Source organism: Oratosquilla oratoria, chromosome 26 (genome assembly GCF_046742065.1).
Source record: "Oratosquilla oratoria isolate Oo_2021 chromosome 26, ASM4674206v1, whole genome shotgun sequence".
In the NCBI taxonomy this organism is placed as follows: domain Eukaryota; kingdom Metazoa; phylum Arthropoda; class Malacostraca; order Stomatopoda; family Squillidae; genus Oratosquilla; species Oratosquilla oratoria.
Genome location: NC_134802.1, coordinates 56,193,532 through 56,199,710, shown reverse-complemented (window position 1 = coordinate 56,199,710; position 6,179 = coordinate 56,193,532).

The following is a 6,179-nucleotide window of genomic DNA, read 5'->3' as shown; positions in this document are numbered from 1 at the left end:
GATAGTAAACTTTTTCGTGTTATATAGAATAGTTGTGAGTGCTGGGGAGGAAATGATAGGGGGAAAGTTGTGACTTAGGTAGCAACGGGAAGAGAAACTGACTGCAGAAGGTGTTAGGGCAAGAGGCGAGTGGCGGAAAAAGGGAAGAAGCTGCAAAACGACACGGTTAACGGTGTTTCTTAGATAATTCTTTGGTGCCCTGGGCGCGGTCAGTCGTCGTGCTGCTTGATTGAATTTGCTAGCCAGCAGACATGACGTCAGCTTGCGCATTGACGCATACTGTACACTTCATGGTTGTTTGGTTATTTCAGTACAATGCAAATCACACTCATCTGGTATCTTCCTTACATCGTGTGTAAATTCACATTTATCTAAACTAACAGCTATATAAAAAACCCACTGTCTTCGTGGATTGAAAATTTAAAATACTGTTATGGAAACGGAATCGAGCAAGATGGAGGTGATGGCTAGTACCAAAGGAGGAATATTTGAGACAACAAGGCAAGTAACGTTCTGGGAAATAATAGTCCGGCACGTGTGGTAGTGAATGAGAGGAGGAAGAGGCGTAGCAGGATGTGGGTGACGGAGCCACCATTGCATGGAGGAAATGAAGAGAATTCGGTACAGAGATAACTGGACAACTGGTCGTTACTCTCCCACTGCAACATTTTTCCACCAGTCTTGGCAGAACGTTAGCCCGTTTTATTTTTCACATCTCACCTATTCATTCAAATTTTTCTTCTTGTTAATTTATTTAATTTAGCAAAATAAAAGAAAATAAAAATGAACGAAAACATTGTATGTGCAATATTAATGACGGTTCCAAGTAATTTTCATGTTACTTATGTAGGCTAGGGTTATAAAATTATTGTGTAATCTAATGCTTAGATACATTTCCAAGACCTACCATTTGAAAATTAGGAGCCGTTCTTCAAAAGAACAAAAATGGGGAACTTCTTATCTAAAAGATACCTAATCTAACAAAAAAAAAATTATCTTTTTTATGGGTCTATTACTCTTCGAAAGGGACAAAACTAGGACACCTATTATTCACTAATTGGGGCCTCTGTTCTTCAAGAAAAGCTCCGAAAATGTGGTTTGGGATTATTCGAGCACATTAGCCAATTTAAGACAAGTGGAAATTATCCATAACAGAAATTCATCGCCTATTTGAATGTGTGTGTTCAATCCGATAAAAACATGTTCAATATTAATACTAGATTGTGTAGGATACACTGTAAAAAAAAAAAAAAAGACAAATAACTAAGAAAAACATCGATACATCAGATATGTGCGAGAGGAAATACTTTGTTTTTCTTATTACAATTTGCACGCCAATACAGAATTTCACAAATATTGAAAATGGAAATATATCTTTCAAGTTCTTAAATATATCTAATGATCAAAAATTGACTCGACAGGCTACTATTACACTGAAGTTTACCTGAAACATGTGTTTCAGTGTGGCATTAAACCTGAGATCTCTCAAGCAGAAGTGATATAAATGTGTGTGTATACATATATATATATATATATATATATATATATTTGTGTGTGTGTGTGTGTGTGTGTGTGTGTGTGTCAGTCAATCTGGAAAAGTGTCTTGAGACCATTTTTACAAATGGAGGATTGAAATGTTTCAACAAAGCACTTCCCATCATATAAACAAATCACGTCAATTCTCTTCTTTCCTCTACGGTAGAGTTCCCCTAAGGTGCTGAAATCAATTCTAGAAGATCCTTAGAAGTGCCGACATCATGGCAGGTACTTCCCTTCCCTTTATCCTTCAAGTAATTAGGTGTTACTTTCGAGTCGGCGTAGTGCTTGACTTCCTAGACCTGACTAGAGGAGTGTTTGGAAGTACTGAATACATGGGAATACTCCGTTTTCCTATATCCTTCTAGTAATTCCCTAGACCTGACTACAGGGGTGCATTCAGGGTTGGAAAAGGTTAGGAAACATTGCTCTAGAGAAAATTGTTCCAGTTTTTTCTAGAAATTACTTTATATGGTCTGCCTGTTGGACTTGGAACCATTTTAATTTATCTTCTTTTTTCGATTTTATTTGTGTATTTCTTCCTGTATGGGAACCATTGATGCATATTCGGATCTAGGGCGGGTCAGATTCATTACGAGTTTCATTTTCCCAACGTAAATGTAATGTGCGCGTGTGTGATTCAGCATGGTCTTGGATCACGTGTTGGACTCGTGATCGACAGCTATTTCCCTCCCAGAAGAAAGCTCAGAGCTCATACACGACCGATCTATGTGTAATGCTGTGACCTGTGTGTATGTGATATTAATATTGATAACAATAATAACAATAATAATAATCTGTTTATTGAATTAGCAACGATAAAGAGATACAATGACAATATACAATTTGTGTAAATTTTAGGACTAGTATAATTTGAGTAATGTTTAGAGAGTGCTAAAAGTAGTTGTCCACATTAATGGTGTTTCTTCTGTGTATGTGTGTGTGTGTGTGTGTGTGTGTGTGTGTGTGTGTGTGTGTGTGTGTGTGTGTGTGTGTGTGTGTGTGTGTGTGTGTGTGTGTATGTGTGTGTGTGTGTGTGTGTTTGTTTTGTACCATCGCACATAGCTCGGTTGCTGGCGTCTTGGCTTCGTGATTATGCACGCACAGGTCAGGGTTCGAATCCCTTGGCAGAACTTCTAAAATGTTCAGTCTGTCTTACACATACACAACACACTCACATTATATATATATATATATATATATATATATATATATATATATATGTATACACTGTATATATATCACAAGTTGAAAAAGTTATGGGTTTTTTCTCGACTAAATGAAATATCTTGAAGAGAGACATTAAACAAAGAAAACAAAAAAAAAAGTTGTTAATTTTAGTTAAGCCAATTAAGTTTTCTTAATAAGTAAGCTTGTGTACCAGACAAACAACTTTGGCTGTTCTTTGAATAAATCATTGTAATACTCTAATGCAAATTTGATGCGAAAAAATGAAAAGATATTTTCAAACGATTCCTGTATTTCGCGCCAGATTCAAACGCATAATCTTAAACTGTCGTACGCTTTATCAAATAATTATCTGCATTAAATTACGTGCTCTGGAAAAAATCCAATTATATTATCATTGCTATTGTCATTATCGTTATTATTATTAGTAGTAGTAGTATTAGTAATAGTAGTAGTAAAAGTAGTAATTGTTGTAGCAGTAGTAGTATCATCAAATATTAATATCGTTATAATTATTTCCAGTGACGCTCATTCTTGGGAAGGGGAGTAATTATAGAATTTTTAGATTAGAGGGACATTCCTGAGAGGGCATATTTCCTTATGGGTAAGGAAGACACCAAAAGTAATTTTTAAATAATAATTTAACTGTACGACCGTTTGTATATCGACAAATGTCGAGTACCCTGTTTTGATGACCGATTTATTCGTGACAATATTATTCTAACTTTAATTTTAGAATATGGCAATTGGAAATACATCTAAAACTTTTAGGACTTATGTGACACCCTTACGGACCAGAGCCACGTATCGTTCTCTTGTTATTTGGATAAAATGTTGGTGATTTTGAACTTTTACTGACCAAAACTTCAATATTATGTAATTCCATCTCTTCTGAGCGATGTCGATTCCAAATATAAAAGTATTATTTAAAAAAAAAAAAAAAAATAGATAAATGAATAAAAATAAACATAGATAAATGAATAAATAAACGAATGAATAAATAAAACAAAAGATCAAACAAGAATAAACAAATAATACAAATACAGAAGTTTCTTATAAAAATAATTATTCCAAAACAAAAATGTCATATACTGTGAATTTGTAAAACATCGCAGCAAAATTATATAAACAAATACATGACTAGAGCAAAATGCACTAACACGTTTATAAATCACACGGAGAATCCACAGTCGGAGTGTATATTATATATATATATATATATATATATATATATATATATATATATATATATATGAGAGAGAACGTTTGGCTTCCACGTTTCGGCTATCGGCTGTATACCACTTTAGGACTATCTTGTGCTATATATATATATATATATATGTATATATATATATATATATATATATATATATATATATATATAATATATATAAAATATCAAAACTATCTACAGGCATGAATTATTATAATTTGTAAAACTGTCTTTCTTAATTTGATCATATTTATTTATTTAGTTTTGTATCTCGATTCCGACAGCACAATATTTTTGTCAATTTTTTAAAAAGAAAATAAAAGAAAAAATAAATAAAGGGTTCTAGCTGGCCACTGAGTTCGAGAAGGAAGGGATGGTCATCCCCTGTGCTCACAGTGCGAGGCTGTATGCCTATCGATTACCTCGTAATTATCGATTTTTCCTGTCATGTGCTTCTTCTGATCTTCTGATACTCTCCAGAATGCACTCGACTCTGGATTTAAAAAAAAAAAAAAAAAAAAAAAAAAAAAAAAGGAAGTCGGCTTAAGGGATTTAAAGGATTTAAGGGATGTCGATCAAGGACATTTTATTCAAAGGACCTCGATGAAAGGATTTATTTATATCATTTGGGGGACCTGAGTTTAAGGAAGACTGCATTTAAGGGACCTAGATTTAAGGAAATTTGGATTTAAGGGAACTCGATTTAAGGGATTTTTGATATTCAAGGGATCATGATTTAAAGTTGTTTTGGGTTTAAGGTAACTTTATTCAAGGAATTTTGGATCAGAGGGACCTGGATTTAAGGGTTTAAGGATTAAAGGGACCTCGAATTAGGGTATTTCGGGTTAAAGGGACTTACTATTAAAAGAATATCGAGTTTCAGGCAGCCGACATGGCGGTCCCTTTAAAATATGGAAGAAGAAGAAGAGGAACAAGGCGTAGAAGAAAAAGAGGAAGAAGAAAACGAGGAAAAAGAGGAAGAAAAAACGAGGAAAAATAGAAAAAGAGGAAAAAGAGAAACACGAGGAAGAAGAGGGACATGAGGAACGAGACGAAGAGGAAAAAGAGGAGGAAGGAGAGGAACGCGATGAGGAGGAAGAAGAAAAAGAGGAAGAAGAGGAACACAAGGAAGAGGAAGACGAAAAAAGGAAAAAGAGGAACATGAGGAAGGAGACGAAGAGAAAAAGAGTAAGAAAGAGAGGAACACGAAGAAAGGGAAAAGAGTAGGAAGAGGTGGAACGCGAGAACAAATAGGAAGAGGAGGAGGAAAAGGAAGATTAAGGAAAAAGATACAGAGGACGAAGGGTAAAAAGACTAAGTAGAGGAAAAACAAAAAGATAAACAGAATAAGATGAAAAAGAAGAATAAAAGGAAGAGGACAAAGAGAAAACGAAGTGGAAGAAGAATAACAGGAAGAAAAGTAAGAAAACGGGAATTAGAGAGAGAAAACGAGAAAGAAATTGAAAAAGACGACGAGGAAGAGGAAGATGATATGGGAAAGAGAAAGAAGATATGGAGGAGAAAGGATGGAAGGAGGAGGAGTGAGAGGAATATAAAAAAGAAAATAAAAAATATATACAGAACTATAGTCACATGAAAAACTCGTGGTGAACGAAACTATTCGACATTAGACAAAAAGTGAACGATAACCTCAAACTTCCTAACCCATGGACCTATGGACGTATGAGAACGTTTGGTATATATTTCCCCGATGTTTCATATTCTTTCGTACGTCTGAAATCAAGACAGACTTGTGAGGGGACGGAGGTGGGGGGGGGGGGGTTGAGAGGTCGCCGATTAATTGAAGCGGCCCTGCTGTTAATGTACTGTGTCTTGTTGCATTGCTTCTGACCCGGGGCAGTGGGCGGGAGACAGGGATGACCCGTCATCCACGAGGAGCTAAGATGAGAGGGAGGAAAGGATGGTGGATGCGAGTGGAATGGGTGTAGGTGGATACGTGTCTTGATTTGGCTACCTCCCTTATAAGGGGGAAAAAGCCCTTAATACATAGATAGGGATGAAGACATTCCTTCACATAGTGTACATACACCTTAGTGAATCCGGCTTCGACATTCGGCTACGGCTGTCATAGCACCAGGGCACAGGTGGCGGATTCGGCCTATGCTACTCAGCGCCTCCTGGCGTGGTGTCGTTGCTAATATTATGATCAGATTTTGTTTGCATCAACTAATGTAATACTTGAAGAAGTCTGATTTTTTTTTATTTATTTATTTGTTTTAGT